The sequence below is a fragment of the Dendropsophus ebraccatus genome, chromosome 7 (assembly GCF_027789765.1).
Source record: "Dendropsophus ebraccatus isolate aDenEbr1 chromosome 7, aDenEbr1.pat, whole genome shotgun sequence".
Lineage (NCBI taxonomy): Eukaryota > Metazoa > Chordata > Amphibia > Anura > Hylidae > Dendropsophus > Dendropsophus ebraccatus.
In genome coordinates this window covers 1,145,334-1,167,252 of record NC_091460.1, presented here as the reverse complement: position 1 = coordinate 1,167,252, position 21,919 = coordinate 1,145,334, and the positions used below count along the sequence as shown (strand labels likewise).

Genomic DNA, 21,919 nt, shown 5'->3' with positions numbered 1-21,919 from the left:
CTGCCCCCTCCCCCCGTGCCTCTCCTTCCCCATATATATATATATACAGAGACCTGCGGGGTATCAGCCCTGTAATCACTAACATCTGCCCCCCCCCCCCGTGCCTCTCCTTCCCCATATATATATATATACAGAAACCTGCGGGGTATCAGCTCTGTAATCACTAACATCTGCCCCCCCCCCCCCCCCGTGCCTCTCCTTCCCTATATATATATATATATATATATATATATATATACAGAAACCTGCAGGGTATCAGCTCTGTAATCACTAACATCTGCCCCCCCCCCCGTGCCTCTCCTTCCCTATATATATATATATATATATATATATATATATATACAGAAACCTGCAGGGTATCAGCTCTGTAATCACTAACATCTGCCCCTCCCCCCCCGTGCCTCTCCTTCCCCATATATATATATATACAGAAACCTGCGGGATATCAGCCCTGTAATCACTAACATCTGCCCCCTCCCCCCCCCCCCCCCGTGCCTCTCCTTCCCCATATATATATATATACAGAAACCTGCGGGATATCAGCCCTGTAATCACTAACATCTGCCCCTCCCCCTCCCCGTGCCTCTCCTTCCCTATATATATATATATATATATATATATATATATATATATATATACAGAAACCTGCGGGGTATCAGCTCTGTAATCACTAACATCTGCCCCCCACCCCCTCCTCCGTGCCTCTCCTTCCCCATATATATATATATATATATATATATATATACAGAAACCTGCGGGGTATCAGCCCTGTAATCACTAACATCTGCCCCCCCCCGTGCCTCTCCTTCCCTATATATATATATATATATATATATATATATATATATATATATACAGAAACCTGCAGGGTATCAGCTCTGTAATCACTAACATCTGCCCCCCCCCCCCCGTGCCTCTCCTTCCCCATATATATATATATATATATATATATATATATATATATATATATACAGAAACCTGCGGGGTATCAGCTCTGTAATCACCAACATCTGCCCTCCCCCCCCCGTGCCTCTCCTTCCCCATATATATATATATACAGAAACCTGCGGGGTATCAGCTCTGTAATCACCAACATCTGCCCCCCCCCCCCCGTGCCTCTCCTTCCCCATATATATATATATATATACAGAAACCTGCGTGTTATCAGCCCTGTAATCACTAACATCTGCCCCTCCCCCACCCCGTGCCTCTCCTTCCCCATATATATATATATACAGAGACCTGCGGGTTATCAGCCCTGTAATTACTAACATCTGCCCCTCCCCCACCCCGTGCCTCTCCTTCCCATATATATATATATACAGAAACCTGCGGGGTATCAGCCCTGTAATCACTAACATCTGCCCCCCCCCCCGTGCCTCTCCTTCCCCATATATATATATATACAGAAACCTGCGGGGTATCAGCCCTGTAATCACTAACATCTGCCCCCACCCCGTGCCTCTCCTTCCCCATATATATATATATACAGAAACCTGCGGGGTATCAGCCCTGTAATCACTAACATCTGCCCCCCACCCCCTCCTCCGTGCCTCTCCTTCTCCATATATATATATATACAGAGACCTGCGGGTATCAGCCCTGTAATCACTAACATCTGCCCCCCACCCCCTCCTCCGTGCCTCTCCTTCTCCATATATATATATATACAGAGACCTGCGGGTATCAGCCCTGTAATCACTAACATCTGCCCCCCACCCCCTCCTCCGTGCCTCTCCTTCCCCATATATATATATATATATATATATATATACAGAAACCTGCGGGGTATCAGCCCTGTAATCACTAACATCTGCCCCTCCCCCACCCCGTGCCTCTCCTTCCCCATATATATATATATACAGAAACCTGCGGGGTATCAGCCCTGTAATCACTAACATCTGCCCCCCCCCCCCCACCCCGTGCCTCTCCTTCCCCATATATATATATATACAGAAACCTGCGGGGTATCAGCCCTGTAATCACTAACATCTGCCCCTCCCCCCCCGTGCCTCTCCTTCCCCATATATATATATATACAGAAACCTGCGGGGTATCAGCCCTGTAATCACTAACATCTGCCCCCCCCCCCCCCCCCGTGCCTCTCCTTCCCCATATATATATATATACAGAAACCTGCGGGGTATCAGCCCTGTAATCACTAACATCTGCCCCTCCCCCCCCGTGCCTCTCCTTCCCCATATATATATATATACAGAAACCTGCGGGGTATCAGCCCTGTAATCACTAACATCTGCCCCCCCCCCCCCCCCCCGTGCCTCTCCTTCCCCATATATATATATATATATACAGAACCTGCGGGGTATCAGCCCTGTAATCACTAACATCTGCCCCTCCCCCCCCCCCCCCCGTGCCTCTCCTTCCCCATATATATATATATACAGAAACCTGCGGGGTATCAGCCCTGTAATCACTAACATCTGCCCCTCCCCCTCCCCCGTGCCTCTCCTTCCCCATATATATATATATACAGAGACCTGCGGGGTATCAGCCCTGTAATCACTAACATCTGCCCCTCCCCCCCCCGTGCCTCTCCTTCCCCATATATATATATATATATATATACAGAAACCTGCGGGGTATCAGCCCTGTAATCACTAACATCTGCCCCTCCCCCTCCCCCGTGCCTCTCCTTCCCCATATATATATATATACAGAAACCTGCGGGGTATCAGCCCTGTAATCACTAACATCTGCCCCTCCCCCTCCCCCGTGCCTCTCCTTCCCCATATATATATATATACAGAGACCTGCGGGTTATCAGCCCTGTAATCACTAACATCTGCCCCCCCCCCCGTGCCTCTCCTTCCCCATATATATATATATACAGAGACCTGCGGGTTATCAGCCCTGTAATCACTAACATCTGCCCCCCCCCCCCCCGTGCCTCTCCTTCCCCATATATATATATATATATATATATATATATATATATATATATACAGAAACCTGCGGGGTATCAGCTCTGTAATCACCAACATCTGCCCCTCCCCCCCCCGTGCCTCTCCTTCCCCATATATATATATATACAGAAACCTGCGGGGTATCAGCTCTGTAATCACCAACATCTGCCCCCCCCCCCCCCGTGCCTCTCCTTCCCCATATATATATATATATATATATACAGAAACCTGCGTGTTATCAGCCCTGTAATCACTAACATCTGCCCCTCCCCCACCCCGTGCCTCTCCTTCCCCATATATATATATATACAGAGACCTGCGGGTTATCAGCCCTGTAATTACTAACATCTGCCCCTCCCCCACCCCGTGCCTCTCCTTCCCCATATATATATATATACAGAAACCTGCGGGGTATCAGCCCTGTAATCACTAACATCTGCCCCCCCCCCCGTGCCTCTCCTTCCCCATATATATATATATACAGAAACCTGCGGGGTATCAGCCCTGTAATCACTAACATCTGCCCCCCACCCCCTCCTCCGTGCCTCTCCTTCTCCATATATATATATATATACAGAGACCTGCGGGTATCAGCCCTGTAATCACTAACATCTGCCCCCCACCCCCTCCTCCGTGCCTCTCCTTCCCCATATATATATATATATATATATATATATATATATACAGAAACCAGCGGGGTATCAGCCCTGTAATCACTAACATCTGCCCCTCCCCCACCCCGTGCCTCTCCTTCCCCATATATATATATATAAAGAAACCTGCGGGGTATCAGCCCTGTAATCACTAACATCTGCCCCCCCCCCCCCACCCCGTGCCTCTCCTTCCCCATATATATATATATATACAGAGACCTGCGGGTTATCAGCCCTGTAATTACTAACATCTGCCCCTCCCCCACCCCGTGCCTCTCCTTCCCCATATATATATATATACAGAGACCTGCGGGTTATCAGCCCTGTAATTACTAACATCTGCCCCTCCCCCACCCCGTGCCTCTCCTTCCCCATATATATATATATACAGAAACCTGCGGGGTATCAGCCCTGTAATCACTAACATCTGCCCCCCCCCCCGTGCCTCTCCTTCCCCATATATATATATATACAGAAACCTGCGGGGTATCAGCCCTGTAATCACTAACATCTGCCCCCCACCCCCTCCTCCGTGCCTCTCCTTCTCCATATATATATATATATACAGAGACCTGCGGGTATCAGCCCTGTAATCACTAACATCTGCCCCCCACCCCCTCCTCCGTGCCTCTCCTTCCCCATATATATATATATATATATATATATATATACAGAAACCTGCGGGGTATCAGCCCTGTAATCACTAACATCTGCCCCTCCCCCACCCCGTGCCTCTCCTTCCCCATATATATATATATACAGAAACCAGCGGGGTATCAGCCCTGTAATCACTAACATCTGCCCCCCCCCCCCACCCCGTGCCTCTCCTTCCCCATATATATATATATACAGAAACCTGCGGGGTATCAGCCCTGTAATCACTAACATCTGCCCCTCCCCCCCCCGTGCCTCTCCTTCCCCATATATATATATATATACAGAAACCTGCGGGGTATCAGCCCTGTAATCACTAACATCTGCCCCCCCCCCCCGTGCCTCTCCTTCCCCATATATATATATATACAGAAACCTGCGGGGTATCAGCCCTGTAATCACTAACATCTGCCCCCCCCCCCCCCCCCCCCCCGTGCCTCTCCTTCCCCATATATATATATATACAGAAACCTGCGGGGTATCAGCCCTGTAATCACTAACATCTGCCCCTCCCCCCCCCCCCCCGTGCCTCTCCTTCCCCATATATATATATATACAGAAACCTGCGGGGTATCAGCCCTGTAATCACTAACATCTGCCCCTCCCCCCCCCGTGCCTCTCCTTCCCCATATATATATATATATATATATATATATATATATATAGAAAACCACCAGCACCGGGGGGCGCTATAGAGATATAGTGCTATAGCATCAGCCTCATCTACCTGCTGATTGTCTGCTGGGACATTTCCCTCTGGACAGTCCTGGGAATACAGAGGACGGGGACACCTCTCTGGTGGATTCCTGTCACTGCCTCCATCTGTAGGGAAGACACAGGGAGACAATCCATAATACACTGCTACATGTCATCAGGAGGAGGATGGGAGGGGGGGGGAGGAGGATGGGGGGAGTAGGATGGGAGGAGGAGGAGGATGGGAGGAGGAGGAGGATGGGAGGAGGAGCCGAGGAGGATGGGAGGAGGGGAGGAGGAGGAGGATGGGGGGGGGGGAGGAGGATGGGAGGAGGAGGAGGATGGGGGGGGGGGAGGAGCCGAGGAGGATGGGAGGAGGATGGGAGGAGGGGAGGAGGAGGATGGGAGGAGGATGGGGGGGGGGAGGAGGATGGGAGGAGGAGGAGGGGAGGAGGAGGATGGGGGGAGGAGGAGGAGGATGGGAGGAGGAGGAGGAGGAGGATGGGGGGAGGAGCCGAGGAGGATGGGAGGAGGAGGAGGAGGAGGATGGGAGGAGGAGCCGAGGAGGATGGGAGGAGGAGGAGGATGAGGATGGGAGGAGGAGGATGGGGGGAGGATGGGAGGGGGGAGGAGGATAGGAGGAGGATGGGAGGAGGATGGGGGAGGAGGAGGAGGATGGGAGGGGGGAGGAGGAGGATGGGAGGGGGGAGGAGGAGGATGGGAGGAGAGGAGGATGGGAGGAGGAGGAGGAGGAGGATGGGAGGAGGAGCCGAGGAGGATGGGAGGAGGAGGAGGATGAGGATGGGAGGAGGAGGATGGGGGGAGGATGGGAGGGGGGAGGAGGATAGGAGGAGGATGGGAGGAGGATGGGGGAGGAGGAGGAGGATGGGAGGGGGGAGGAGGAGGATGGGAGGGGGAAGGAGGAGGATGGGAGGGGGGAGGATGGGAGGAGGATGGGAGGGGGAAGGAGGAGGATGGGAGGAGGATGGGGGAGGAGGAGGAGGATGGGGAGGAGGAGGAGGATGGGAGGAGGATAATCTAGGGGCCCCTCCCCCCTGCTCTCTAGCATCAGGAAGGTCTCCTCTTACCTTGTGCTGTGAGGCCGGGCGGCTGATCCTCCATCATGAGCGGCTGCTCCCCCCGGTACAGATCCTTGTGTCCTTCTACATACTCCCACTCCTCCATGGAGAAATAGACGGCCACATCCTGACACCTTATAGGAACCTGCTCTGTATCTGGTAGATGCTGGAGGTGTAGGACCTGTGATGATGTCATAATCATGTGACCAGTACATGTGGGGGCGGAGCTCAGCAGTGCAGGAGAGAAGAGATTGTGGTGTAGGACCTGTGATCATGTGACAGGAGTGGGCGTGGCTCAGCAGTGCAGGATAGAAGAGATTGTGGTGAAAGACCTGTGATCATGTGACAGGAGTGGGCGGGGCTCAGCAGCAGCTTTGTGGTCAAACTCCATTCTCCCTTACAGATATAAGAGCCGCTGCTCCTGCTGAGACATGACTTGGTTGCTGTGTGATGGGATGGCGGCTGCCCGGTGAGGGGTGCCTGGGGATGTCGGTAGCTTGGGTGTGGAGAAGGGGTGAGAGCGGAGTGGTGGAGGACAACATGAGGAAGGTGCGAGGTGACTGGGCAGATTCGGTGGACTTACAGTGGGGGAGACTCCCGCTATGGCAGGCTATGAATGCAGGATCGGGCAGGATGGACGGGTAGACCTGGAGGGCCCCAGAGACTCCGGAGGGGCCCGGGAGTCAGCAGCTGCAATGGGCCTGCTCTGATCGCTCGGAGCGTCCTGACCCATAAAGGAGCCCGGCAGAGAGCAGCTAACATGGCGACAGGACGCAGGCACCTCGTGGCGCTGCTATTTCCATCCCCCCCACCTGCTGCACCCCAACCCCCCCCCCCCCACCTGCTGCACCCTGACCCCCCCCCCCACCTGCTGCACCCCGACCCCCCCCCCCCCCCACCTGCTGCACCCCGACCCCCCCCCCCCCCACCTGCTGCACCCCGACCCCCCCCCCCCCCCCACCTGCTGCACCCCGACCCCCCCCCCACCTGCTGCACCCTGACCCCCCCCACCTGCTGCACCCCGACCCCCCCCCCCACCTGCTGCACTCCGACCCCCCCCCCTGCTGCCACTCCGCCCCCCCCCCCCACCTGCTGCACTCCGACCCCCCCCCCTGCTGCACCCCGACCCCCCCACCTGCTGCACCCTTCTATAAGTAGCTTCTGCTTTACTACCCACTCCAGCTGATGGTCAGGATGGGCATTGCTGATGCAATATGGCGCATGGTGGAAGTTCTTATTATCCAGCTCTGCTTTTACCTTCAGCTCAGCTGCCCCCTCCTTTCCTCCCCTCTGAGCAGAGGCCTATGGGTGGTCTCCTTGCTGGCCGGCTGGCTGGTGAGTCAGGCTATTGGACCGGCCACATGAGATCGCTGCATCGCCTCTGCCCAGGGAGCTAAACGCTGTGTTTGTCTTGGTGGTTTTGCCATTTTCTTTTCCTCCCCTGGACAGGGTAATCCTTTCCTGGGAAGAAGTCTCTCCGAAGTGGAGCCATATCTCTGCACTTTCTGAAGACTTATTGGCTTGGAGAACAAACTACATGGACTACTGACTAACTTGAGCTTTTCAACTGCCTCTAAAAAACAGAGAATTCACACTAGAAAACAGGTTCTATCACAGCAGATGTCATTGTCTTGAGTGGTTGCTGCTTTAGTTTATATATATATATATATATATATATATATATATATATTATTCCAAGTGGTATTATTTCCTGCAGTGCTCAAAGAACCAGCTGCCTGTCTCCCCAGTGTGGAGAGCAAAATCCATGGACTATTGACCAAATGTGACTGTCCTTTTGCTTCATAATATCAGAGAATTCACACAGGAAAACAGGTTTTATCCTAACAAATGTTTATTTCCCTGAATGGTAGCTGTCTTATCCATACTTATATATAGATTCTCAGTGGTGTCACTATCTGTAACTGCTTGTGTTTTCAGTTCTGAGTGCAAAATACATGGGTTATTTACAACTAGGTTCTCTACGCTGCCTCACAGTATCAGAGAATTCACACAGGAGAATAATGCCACCAATCAGGTGTTAAGAGTTCTCCTTTTGTCCTCTGAGGGTTTCCCTGAGGGGACAAACAGGGAGCAGACTGCTGCTGAGGGAGAGGACTCCATGGTGGTAGTGGGTGCCCCAGAGAAGGTAGAGCTCCCAGGTAAGGCCACAAGGCAGGGTCCCTCCCCAACTGGGTTATCAGGCCCACAAGGTAGTCAGTCTGAACTGGCGACTTGGTCGGAAGCCGAGGGAAATCGAGCATTACCAGCTGTGACAGCGACCGTAGCTGCTGTCACGCGCAGTGGGAATGCCGGGGGCCAAGGGGTCCAACAGCTTTCCCTCTTCCGACCAAGTGGCTGCCAGGTCAGACAGGGGCCAGGACACAGGTCCTGGGGAATTGACAGAGGATGTAGTGGTCTCATCTATTCTGGCCACGTCCAGTCAGGAGTTTCAGGCATCGTTAGAGACTGACGATAGCCTGAAAGCTCTAAAGGAGCAGGTGGCACAGCCTCCCTCGGACTCAGACCTTGAGAGAGTGGTCTGGGACCAAGGGCGGCTGTACCGAGTGACGGTCCGGCAGGGTTCGTCAAAGGCATTACCCAGGGTTCGACAGTTAGTGGTACCCTATCCGTTCAAGGCGGAGTTATTGAGGATCTAGGGGTCACTAAGACCAAGGCCAGAGTAGCACAGCATTTCTACTGGCCAAAAATGGGGGCTGACTACTACCGTTCGTGTGTTACTTGTCAGAGGGTGGGGAAGACTGGGCCGCGGCCCAAAGCCCCACTGGTGACTCTGCCCGTAATTGATGAGCCTTTCAGGAGGGTGGCTGTGGATCTCATTGGACCCCTGTCCATTCCCAGCAGCTCCGGGAAACGCTTTATACTAACGGTAGTAGACTATGGTACCCGGAAGCGGTAGCCTTGTCATCCATTCGGGCCGACAAGGTGGCCACCGCGTTACTGGAAATCTTCTCCTGAGTGGGTTTTCCACAGGAAATGCTCACAGACCGGGGGAGGCAGTTCATGTTGCAGTTGATGGAGTTGCTCTGTAGGCAAATACAAGTGCAACATCTGGTGACCAGCCCGTACCACCCACAGACTAATGGCCTGTGCGAGCGGTTTAATGGCACCCAGAAGCAGATGCTTAAGATGTTGGTCGACTTCCATGGGCGTGACTGGGAGAGGTACCTCCCACACCTGCTGTTTGCCTACAGGGAGGTTCCTCAGGGTTCTCTCCCTTCGAGCTACTGTATGGGCGACATGTACGGGAGCCCCTGGCTTTGGTGAAAGAGGCCTGGGAGGGGGACTTAGCCACCCCTGGAGTGTCGGTCATAGAATATGTTGTGCACTTCTGGGATAAGATGCAGGCCTTGACCCAGCTAGTGCACGACAATATGGTGCAAGCCCAGGCTGAATAGAAGTGGTGGTACGATCAGAATGCTTGTGAAAGGACATACCAGGTGGGTCAAAATGTGTGGGTACTGGTCCCTGTACCCCAGGATAAGCTTCAGGCAGCCTGGGAAGGCCCATTCCTTGTGCACCAGGAGCTCAACGCTGTGACGTACCTAGTCACCCTGGACCAGGCCCGAGGGAGGCGGAAGGCCTTCTACGTGAACCTGATGAAGGCGCATCATGATCGGGAGGCTTGTGCCCTTCCTGTATGCAACCTGCCAGAGGAAGGGGAGGTGGAGATCCTCCTGGATATGCTCGCCCAAGTTAGGGCGGGTGGATCCATTGAGGATGAGGAGATTGTCCAACAGCTCTTAGCGGACCAGCGGTCCCAGCTGTGGGCTACCCTCCAATCCTTCCGGGAGTTGTTCACCAACAAGCCCGGAAGGATAGAGACAGCCCTCCACCACGTGGATACTGGGAATCATCCCCCAAACCGGCGGTCAGCATATCGGGTCTCCCTGGAAGTGCAGCAGCACATGCGCCAGGAGATTGACGAGATGCTGAAGCTGGGGGTCATCCAAGCGTCTAACAGTGCTTGGGCCTCGCCTGTAGTCCTCGTCCCAAAGAAAGACCGGACCGCTCGGTTCTGCGTGGACTACAGGGGGCTCAATGCTGTCACGATCACCGATGCGTACCCAATGCCTCGCATCGATGACCTGCTCGATCAGTTGGCCGGGACTAAGTACCTGACCATCATGGATCTGAGCCGGGGATACTGGCAGATTCCCCTGACCCATGAGGCGCAGGAACGCTCTGCCTTTATCACCCCCTTTGGACTGTATGAATTCACGGTCATGCCATTCGGCATGAAGAATGCCCCTGCCACTTTTCAGCGGATGGTCACGCTGCTTAAGGGACTTGAAGGGTACAAGGCCGCGTATCTGGATGATATTGCCATCTTCAGTCCCACATGGGAGGATCACAGAGCATCTGTCGCAGGTGCTTGGGCTGATCCACCAGGCAGGCTTGACCATCAAGCCGGAGAAGTGCCAGCTAGGCATGGGTGAGGTCTACTACCTGGGGCATCGGGTAGGCGGGGGAGCTCTGAAGCCAGAGCCTGGGAAGGTGGATGCTATCGTGTCTTGGCCCACCCCCAGGACTAAGAAGCAGGTGATGTCCTTTCTGGGCACCGCTGGGTACTATAGGAGGTTTGTTCCTCACTATAGTAGCCTGACGAAGCCCCTGACGGACCTCACCAAGAAGAAGCTGCCCTCCTCAGTTGATTGGACAAACGACTGTGAGACGGCCTTCCAGGTACTCAAAACTGCCTTGTCAAGCTTCCCAATACTACAAGCAGCCGACTTCACGCGGCCATTTATAGTACAGACTTTGGTCTAGGCGCGGTGCTTAGCCAGGTTGACTCTACGGGGCAGGAACACCCCGTTCTGTACCTGAGCCGGAAGCTCTTGCCGAGGGAGGTGGCCTACTCCACGATGGAGAAGGAATGCCTAGCAATAGTGTGGGCTCTGCAACGTTTGCAGCCCTATCTATATGGGCGTTTCTTCACAGTGGAAACAGACCACAACCCCCTCAGCTGGTTACACACAGTGTCCGGGACAAATGAGAGGTTGCTACGTTGGAGCCTGGCGCTCCAACAGTACCACTTCGCCATTCGCCACAAGAGCCGACGTAACCATGGCAACACAGATGGGTTATCCTGCAGAGGGGAGGTTGAAGATGGGTGCACGGGGAACACAGAGAAGTGCTGCCCCCTAGCGCCCTCTAAAAGGGGGAGGTGCGAGGAAAATGGAGTATGGTTCATCAATATATTGATATAACTATATATCAATAGAGCCCAGGGTTCACCATCTGCCAGGAAGCCATACTCTGCAGGGGGGCCTAGTGTACAGAGCCCTCCAGGTCCCTAAGTGTTGTAATTCCCACCCTGAGAGGCCAACAGGCATCCAAAACCCTGATAAATTCCCCTACCTAGATCAGAGCAAATATCTCCAGACTGAGTGGCACCATAATTCCATAACGAGTTATGAAATTTCCGTGCGGCCTAGCCATATGAAAAGTATATTTTCAGAATCGTCTGACCCACCCGAACATCTCTCTGCGTCGCACTCCTCCCTGGGACCCCAGGATGGGGAGATACGGGGAACTGGTAGTCCGAGCTGGGTAGAGGAGTCATGTCTCCCAAACGCTCTATGGGCCCAGCCGGACCCAATGGTAACAAAACCATCTCCCTATGACCCGGTGTTAGGAAGATATGACCCACTTTGGGGTTATAGGGGTTTTGGGCCAGGCATATATATACCAGGGGCTAGGCAGGATCCATTGTTCTTTGTTCGGGGAGGCCATGACTATAGGTCGGAGAAGTTCCTGAAAATCAACGCAGCAAGCACACGCCTCCCATGCTCTGCTTTACCACCCAGACCCGCAAATTACGGTAACGACCAATTGCCAAAACTGTCTGTGCTACCCCCTGTACTTTGTCTCTGACCACTGTATATATTATTCCGTGTATATTGTGTGTTGTTTAGTGCGCCCTTAAGGCAATTAAATATTCTATTTAATCTGTGGCTGTTCTTTTGTCTCGATCAACGTTCCCACACGCCAGTGTTTGCAAGCTAATGCTATCCACTCGGGGCTGGCTTCTGGCCTGATATAGTATTATTATATCGTAACGAGAAGCTGGTGGCAGCTTTACCAGTCTTCCTGTGCCCACGTGGACAGGGTGGCGGTGTAAATCAATACCCAGCTGACCTCCCGTACTCCTGGTGGAGTGTGGGACGTCACACCTCGGGTTAAAAAATTTTTTGACAATACCGATTACTGGGTGTTCACCCTCCTGGACCCACAGTACAAACTGAACTTTTCCACTCTCATTCCTGCCGAGGAACGCAGTATGAGAGTGAATCAGTATCAACAGGCCCTGGTACAGAAGCTGAAAATGTACTTCCCATCTGACACCACTAGCACCAGAGGACGTAGTTCTGTGGGCCAAAGAGTGGGGGAGAGGAGGGGTGGAGAAGGCAGCTTGTCAAGGGGCAGGGGAACACTCTCCAAGGCCTTTGACAGATTCATGGCACCCCAGCAAGACTATGTCAACCGTCCACAGTCTAGACAGTGTAGGGGGGAAGCCTTCAGGAAGATGGTGAGGGAGTACCTGGCTGACCATACCAACGTCCTTCCCGATCACTCTGCTACATACAACTACTGAATGGCAAAGCTGGATACGTGACCGGAACTAGCGTTTTTTGGCCTTGGATGAGCTGGGCTGCCCTGCTGCTAGCGTGTTGTCAGAGCGGGTCTTCAGTGCAGCTGGTGGCATCATCACTAATAAGCGCACCCGTCTGTCAACTGACAGGCTGACATTTATAACATGAGGATTCTTCGTATATCCTCTCCTCTTCCTCCTCCTCCTCCTTTAATTCTCCACCAACAGCCAATTCTAGTTCCGCCATGCTGTGTCCGGCATAATTTTTGGGAGGCTCACCAGCTACCGCTTCTACCCTTGGTCACTCTGTCATCACCGCCATGCTGTGTCTGGCATAATTTTTGGGAGGCTCACCTGCTACCAAGATCCCTATCAGGTTACGCAAAGCTCACCCAGACATTGAGCTACAAAGACTCTGGCTCCAAAGAAAACGTCTCTTCCTACAGAGGGGCCTACTTCTCAGAAACTGCCTAGATCCTGTCACAGGAGTTCAACAAATCCTCATCCCCGAGATCCCAGGCAAGATGCTAAAATGGTCTTAGATGCCTACCATGATCAGTACCGCCACTTCAGAGTACACAAAACAGAAGCTATGATCCGGAGGATGATTCTATTGGGTCGGTATGAAGACTGACATCGAAGGTTGGTGTCAAAATTGCCCCGATTGCAATCTTGCAAAAGGAGGGAAGACAGATGCCAGAGCCCCTCTACATCCCATCAGTACCTGCAGACCAGAAGAAATTGTGGCCATAGACCAAGTGAAATTGCCAATATCACGAATGCAAGAAGCTCCGAACCACGGCATATCACACCCAAGGAAATGGACTGTGTGAACGCATGAATCAAGTGGTCATCAACATGGGAGAATTTCTGGGAGATCTCCTGGGAGAATTAGTCGAAATGTACAATAACACCGTTCACTGTTATACTGGCTGTTCTCCCATCTATTTGATGTTCGGGCGACAAGGTCAACTGCCTAAGGACAGGGATTTAGGCATCCAAGTTACAGATTCTCCTAACCTGCTTCCACAGACAGACTGGGTTTAGGAACACCAGCGGAGAATCCAAGAAGCCCAAGAAATAGTCAACAATAGAATGAAGGAAGCTCATCACCGCCAGAAAGAAGACTATAACCGGCGTGCCCACGCCCAACCTCTCAAAATTGGTGATAGAGTCTGGCTAAAAGAAGGTCATCGTTCTGGGAAACTTGATCCACTGTGGGAGGAAGATCCCTATACCATCATCTCCATTCAGGGGCGTAGCTAATGTAACAAAGTAACATAGTAAATAAGGTTGAAAGAAGACAAGAGTCCATCAGGTTCAACCTAGGAGAATCCTACTGTGTTGATCCAGGAAGGCGAAAAACCCCTATGGGGCAGAAGACAAACGCCCCACCACAGGGAGAAACTCCCCCCCCCCAACTGCAATGGCAACCAGAACAATCCCCGGATCAACGTATCACCAGAAATCTAATGCCCATAACTTGTAATATTATATTGTTCAAGAAAAGTATCAAGGCCTCCCTTGAACTTATTTAATGAATCGGCCATGACAACATCATGTGGCAGAGAGTTCCACAGTCTTACCGCTCGTACAGTAAAGAACCCGCGTCGATGCTGATGATGAAATCTTCTTTCCTCTAGACGTAGAGGATGCCCCCTTGTCATTGTTACAGACCTAGGAGTAAAAAGACCACTACAAAGATCTCTGTACTGTCCATTCATATATTTGTACATTGTGATCAGATCGCCCCTAAGACGTCTTTTTTCTAGCGTAAATAACCCCAAGCTTGATAACCTGTCCTGGTACTGTAACCCACCCATTCCCTTAATGACCTTTGTTGCCCTCCTCTGCACCCGCTCTAGGTCAGCTGTGTCCTTCTTATATACCAGTGCCCGGTGCTGTACACAGTATATACCATGTGTGGTCTGACTAGTGATTTATAAAGAGGCAAAACTATGTTCTCATCTTTAGCATCTATACCTCTTTGATGCCTCCCATTATTTTATTAGCTTTGGCAGCTGCTGCCTGGCACTGATCACTAAAGTTGAGTTTACTGTCCACCAATACCCCCAGGTCCTTTTCGGAAGTAGTTTTACCCAGTGTTTTATTATTTAGCACATAACTGTACTTATTATTTCTATGGCCCAAGTGCATAACCTTACATGTATCCACATTATACATCATCTGCCATTTCTCTGCCCAAGCCTCCAGCTTCTCCAAATCCCTCTGTAATATGATATTATCCTCCTCTGTACTGATTACTTTACCCAGTTTAGTATCATCTGCAAAAATGGAGACTCTACTCTGTAGCCCCTCTACAAGATCATTAATAAAAATATTAAAAAGAAGTGGACCCAACACTGACCCCTGTGGTACCCCACTAGTAACTAAAACCCAATCTGAATATTTTCCATCAATGACCACCCTCTGTTTTCTATCACACAACCAGTTACTTAACCATTTGCATACGTTTTCCCCGAGTCCCAGCATCCTCATTTTGTAGACCAACCTTTCATGCGGCACAGTATCAAATGCCTTTGAAAAGTCCAGATACACAACATCCACAGCCTCCCCCAGGTCCAGTCTATAACTTACCTCTTCATAGAAGCCGATCAGATTAGTCTGACAGGACCGATCCCTCATAAATCCATGCTGGTGCTGCGTCATAAGATTATTTTCATTAAGATACTCCAGTATACATCTCTTATATATTATACCCCAGTATAGCATCTCTTATATATATATACACCAGTATAGCATCTCTTACAATCCCCTCAAATACTTTACCTACTATAGATGTTAGACTTACAGGCCTGTAGTTTCCAGGATCACTCCTTGACCCCTTCTTGAATATTGGTACCACGTTAGCTATGCGCCAGTCCTGTAGAACAATCCCTGTCGTAATAGAATCTTTAAATATTAGAAATATCGGTCTGTCCAACACAGTATTTAATTCTTGCAAAACTCTAGGATGGATACCTTCTGGGCCCGGTGACTTATGGATTTTAATGTTTTTAAGGCGTTTCCCCACTTCTTGTTGTGTTAGGCAGGTGAGATTTATGGGAGGATTAACATTATCCCTAGTCATATCGTCTGTTATGGGATTCTCCTCTGTGAATACAGTAGAGAAGAATGTATTTAGTAGATTGGCCTTATCCTCTTCCCCCTCCACCATTACACCCAGATTATTTTTGAGGGGACCAACATTTTCGGTTTTAAGTCTTTTGTTATTTATATAGGTGAAGAACATTTTGGGATTTGTTTTACTTTCTGTGGCTATCCTTCTTTCTGTTGCTGTTTTTGCTTCTTTTATTTGCGTTTTACACATCCTATTCTTCTGTCTATAGTCGCTCCATGCTTCCCCACTACCTTCTTGTTTTAGTAGTCTGACTGCTTGTTTCTTATCATTTATTGCTCCCCTTTATAGCTGTAGTTACCACATTGGATTTCTCTTATTTCTACTACTTTTATTCCCATATGGTACAGTATGTGTCCTTCACACCATTTACCCAGGATGCTCTTACATATGTCCCCGGGGTCCTCCCTTATATCTCAGGGCAGTGTCCCAGTCTATGTTCCCAAGGTCCTCTCTTATATCTCAGGGCAGTGTCCCAGTCTATGTCCCGGGGGTCCTCTCTTAGTTTTTGGAAATTAGCCTTCCTGAAATGTAATGTTTTTGTAGCCCCTCTGCTAATCATTTTATTGAAGGATAATTGAAAACTTACTATGTTATGGTGACTATTACCTAGGTGACCCCCCACCTCTATTTTTGATATTCTGTCGGGCCTATTGGTTAAGATCAGGTCCAGGAGTGCCCCCCCCTCTTGTTGGTTCCTGTACTAGTTGGGAAAGGTAATTATCTTTTACTATTTCCAAAAACACTCTTCCCTTCCTGGAGCTGCAGGTTTCTGCTTTCCAGTTTATATTTGGGTAGTTATAGTCCCCCATAATAATGACGTCCCCCTGCTTTCCTGTATATATTGGGTAGTTATAGCCCCCCATAATAATGACTTCCCCCTGCTTTCCTGTATATATTGGGTATAGTCCCCCATAATAATGACGTCCCCCTGCTTTCCAGTATATATTGGGTAGTTATAGTCCCCCATAATAATGACGTCCTCCTGCTTTCCTGTATATATTTGGGTAGTTATAGTCCCCCATAATAATGACGTCCTCCTGCTTTCCTGTATATATTTGGGTAGTTATAGTCCCCCATAATAATGACGTCCTCCTGCTTTCCTGTATATATTGGGTAGTTATAGTCCCCCATAATAATGACTTCCCCCTGCTTTCCTGTATATATTGGGTATAGTCCCCCATAATAATGACTTCCTCCTGCTTTCCTGTATATATTGGGTAGTTATAGTCCCCCATAATAATGACGTCCCCCTGCTTTCCTGTATATATTGGGTAGTTATAGTCCCCCCCATAATAATGACTTCCCCCTGCTTTCCTGTATATATTGGGTAGTTATAGTCCCCCATAATAATGACTTCCCCCTGCTTTCCTGTATATATTGGGTAGTTATAGTCCCCCATAATAATGACTTCCCCCTGCTTTCCTGTATATATTGGGTAGTTATAGTCCCCCATAATAATGACGTCCCCCTGCTTTCCTGTATATATTTGGGTAGTTATAGTCCCCCATAATAATGACGTCCCCCTGCTTTCCTGTATATATTTGGGTAGTTATAGTCCCCCATAATAATGACGTCCCCCTGCTTTCCTGTATATATTGGGTAGTTATAGTCCCCCATAATAATGACGTCCCCCTGCTTTCCTGTATATATTTGGGTAGTTATAGCCCCCCATAATAATGACGTCCCCCTGCTTTCCTGTATATATTTGGGTAGTTATAGCCCCCCATAATAATGACTTCCCCCTGCTTTCCTGTATATATTGGGTAGTTATAGTCCCCCATAATAATGACTTCCCCCTGCTTTCCTGTATATATTTGGGTAGTTATAGTCCCCCATAATAATGACTTCCCCCTGCTTTCCTGTATATATTGGGTAGTTATAGTCCCCCATAATAATGACTTCCCCCTGCTTTCCTGTATATATTTGGGTAGTTATAGTCCCCCATAATAATGACTTCCTCCTGCTTTCCTGTATATATTTGGGTAGTTATAGCCCCCCATAATAATGACGTCCCCCTGCTTTCCTGTATATATTGGGTAGTTATAGCCCCTCCCCCCCCATAATAATGACGTCCCCCTGCTTCGCTGCCGCATCTATTTGTCTTATAAGAAGATTTTCTGATTCTTCCACTATACTTGGAGGTTTATAACTCACTCCTATAAGAATTTTATTATTCTTCGTCCCTCCCCTTATTTCTACCCAAAGAGACTCCACATTATCATCACATATATCCTCCCGCAGAATAGGCTTAAGGCAGGATGTAACATATAGACAGACCCCTCCCCCTTTCTTATTTTTACGGTCATTTCTGAATAGACTATAACCCTGGATATTAACGGCCCAGTCATAGGTCTTGTCCAGCCAGGTCTCGCTTATCCCCACTATATCATATTTCTCTTCCACCATTATGAGTTCTAATTCCTCAGCTTTATTAGTGAGGCTTCGAGCATTAGTATACATACATTATATATGTTTGTCCATATTCCCTTTCCTTTTATCACTAGTGACTATTCTAACCCCTCCCGCCGCTCCACCCCCAGTTCCATAATCTAGGCCCAGCTCTCCATCTACTCTGTCTTCACTTACTATATTGTAGTTGCCCTCCCCCCTGGTCCCTAGTTTAAACACTCCTCCAACCTCTTAGCCATCTTCTCCCCCAGCACGGCTGCACCCTCCTCATTGAGATGCAGCCCGTCCCTACCGTAGAGCCTGTAACCGACCGAGAAGTCGGCCCAGTTCTCCATAAACCCAAACCCCTCTATCCTACACCAGCTCTTGAGCCACTTACTTACCTCCCTAATCTCCCGCTGTCTCTCAGGTGTGGCTCGTGGTACAGGTAATATTTCGGAAAATATCACCTTGGAGGTCCTAGTTTTAAGCTTCCTGCCTAAGGACCCGCCACCTACCTCTAACTTTATCATTGGTGCCAATGTGCACCATGACTGCTGGGTCATCACCAGCCCCTCCCAGTAATCTGTCAGCCCGATCCGCGATGTGACGAACTCGAGCGCCAGGAAGGCAACACACTGTTCGACGATACCGGTCTTTGTGACAGATTGCCCTGTCTGTCCCCCTAATAATTGAGTCCCCCACTCTTGGGCCCTGGTGCAAGAGGTCATTTTGGGCCCCCCTTCCTCAACTAAGCGATGCTATTGGTATATATAATATATATATATATATATATATATATATAATCTCAAGACTGATATTACCAATAATACCAGTGTATAGGAAATATAATCACCATACATATTACCGCCATACTGTTACTAACCAAATCCTGTATACTGAGACCAATATTACCAATAATAACAGTATACAAGGGGCAAATATTACACCACAACCACTACCATGACCACCATATTGTTACTGACCAAATCCAGTACACTAAATCCAATAAAACATAGTACCAGATTACAAGTAACAAATACCACCACATATTGACTAATACCACCACATACTGACTAATACCACCACTGCTACTGAATAACATCCACTGTACAAAGACCAATATCACCTCATCCAGTCATATAGAGTGCAATGCAGCTCTACACAGGTTCTGTACTCCATATACATTACAGTGCAGTTACATCAGGTGACTCACAGGGGACGTCTTCTCTGATCACAGTTCTTCCCTTTTCATCCTCTTCTCCATCTGCCCTGGGCCATTATGAGAACTTCTCCGAGCCACAAATCCACAGAATCTGCCAGACAGACATATTAGGCTCCTCACTCTGGCACCATCCTCATCTCTCTACACACTGCACATCTGTATTGGCCGCTTTACACCCTCACTAGGCGGGTAGGCTGGCGCTATGTGATCCCCCTTATAGTATATGCCCCCGCTGTGTAGTCCACTATAGTACATGCCCTATTGCATACACCCCCCGTGTAGTCCCCCTTACAGATGGCCCCCCTATGTTATCTCCATTATAGATGCTCCCCCTATGTTATCCCCCTTATAGATGCCCCCCATGTTATCCCCCTTATAAAGATGCCCCCCCATGTTATGCCCCTTATAGAGATGGCCCTCCATGTTATTCCCCATGTTATCCCCCTTATAGAGAAGCCCTCCCCATGTTAACCCCCTTATAGAGATGCCCCCTGGTTACCCCCCTTATAGATGCCCCCTAGTTATCCCCCTTATAGATGCCCCCTAATTACCCCCTTGTCTGTGCAAGGCAGACAAAAAAAACACACAACTCACCTGACAACTCGCTCCCCCGTCGTGGCTCTTCTCTCCTGCAGGCTGAAACTGGCCCCCAGCTGACGCGTAGCTCCCCGGCTCTGTCCCGTCCCAGCAGCACACACACCACAGAGCTCTGTGTGCGCCAGGGCTGTTACTTCCGGCACAGGGGGCGCGTGTTAGTGACGCTCCCTGTGCTGGAAGTACTTCCCCGGTGTACACAGAGTTCACTTGTGTGTGATGCTGCCGAGGGGGGGCCAAGCGTTAGTCGGGGGCCAGTTCCAGCCTGCCTCTTGCGGTAACAAGAGGAAGTGGGAGGGGGGCAGTGTGGTGGCGAGGGGGGGGGTCGCGGGCCACCCCTTGGTAGCGGGCCACCCCTTGGTAGCGGCCTGGTCGCTACGCCACTGTCTCCACAAAGCTGCTGGCGTGTACCAGATTCAAAAAGTTGGGAACTTGCCCATAAATGTCCATTGAAACAGGCTGAAACTCTGCAGCAACAGAGACTTACCCACTAAACCATTGGCTGCTGAAAGTGCTAAAAAGTATCCTGTTCCGAACCCTTCTATCTGCCCTGCAGCCTGACTACCGGTCCAGTTCCGGCAGAAGTTCCCTATGGTCAGCCAAGAAGCCCAGATCACTTCCCTTCCTATGATCCGGTGGACAACCACCAAATTGATTCTGTTGTCCTCCCAGAAGAGAGTTTGTAACTAAGAAGATCTACAAGGCCTACCAAAGGTCAACCACTAGCTCGCTACCATGACCTGTTTTTTGTTTAGTTTTGTCCCTCGATTTATTTCTTCCCTCATAGTTGTAAGTAGTGTTGTTAACTTTAGTTTAGATTAGTCAGGGATTTGGAAAAGAAACAAACAAGCCACGGACTAAATGGACTTATACTGTTGTACATATGTTGCTCTCAGGGACTCTTGATGACCAGTTATTTGCACTATGGACATTTGGATTGTTGCCTTTGCACTGTTATTATTGTTGTTGGTGTGAAAAAATATATGTTTGCATTTCATAACCCATGCTGTGCCTTAACCAAACGTCCAGACCTTTCCTCAAGATGTTACACCGTGGATGGCTTTTCTCAAGTGGATGAGTATGTGGTGTCCCACCACAGATGTTGCTAGTAGTTACACCCCTCGTAAAAGCCTGTACTTTTTGTATGTAAGTGGTGATGTAGTAGTGTTAAAGTTTGGCCTGAAGAGGTCGCTATTGTAAGTATATGTACTTAGTTGTTGCACAGCTGTAGTATTGAAAGGGTTATGGTTTGTTTGTTTGTATGTCACATGGATCTGTCGACCAATGAGCATGTTTTCTTCTTCTGTCCTATCATTTTTCTCTTTACTTCTTCTGTATGCACTCATCACCCATTCACAGCACACCTTACAGGGGCTGTAGATAGGAAGTCACATGGGTAGAGGAAGTGTAGCGGTCTTTTGTCGCTAAACTTTGCATCATCTGATAGCGGCACGAGAGAGAAATCAGGTGTGCGTTATACACATCTGGCAGCTGTACACACTACACACATCCCGCAGCTGTACACTCTATACACAGGGCACAATTACCAGCTCTCAAGCCGTGTTCACACACACACAGTAGTTTCATCCTCGTGAAATATACATATTCAGTAAGACTAGCCAAGTCTCCTGACACACAGCGCAGGATTCCAGCTCAGACATACAGTCTAAGAGGAAAAAGGCAGTAACTCACCTTGCTGAAGTATCAGAAGAAGTCAGAGAGCTGCCGCCATGATACTTCCTGACACTGACAGAGGGATCCAGCACAGAGGTACCAACACGGGGAACATATCATCTCCTCTCTGATACAGCAGGATAGACCCCTACACACACGGCCAAGTGGAAAGGAAGAATCACTGGAAAGGGAAGCAAGACACACTCCCATAGGCCTGAGCCCCTTCCCACAGGGGGACAGAACACACACAGGGTAGGACAGGGCAGGCCGGGCTCTTATA

At 49.8% G+C, this 21,919-nt stretch overlaps 2 protein-coding genes across 4 annotated transcripts in view; one reads left to right on the top strand and one right to left on the bottom strand.

Moving 5' to 3' along the window:
* Nucleotides 1-21,919, bottom strand: part of LOC138797178 (zinc finger protein 300-like) — an 898,668-nt gene that overhangs the window by 52,052 nt on the left and 824,697 nt on the right. The window contains exon 1 of one of the 3 annotated variants that reach the window (XR_011363898.1): nucleotides 4,959-5,049. The exons of the other annotated variants lie outside the window; for them this stretch is intronic. The gene's annotated coding sequence lies outside the window, so the exon portion shown is untranslated. Of the gene's footprint in view, nucleotides 1-4,958; nucleotides 5,050-21,919 lie in introns of those variants that run through there. 3 annotated transcript variants of the gene reach the window in all.
* LOC138797158 (zinc finger protein ZFP2-like) overlaps nucleotides 1-21,919 on the top strand; it is a 427,215-nt gene that overhangs the window by 237,285 nt on the left and 168,011 nt on the right. The window lies entirely within an intron of this gene.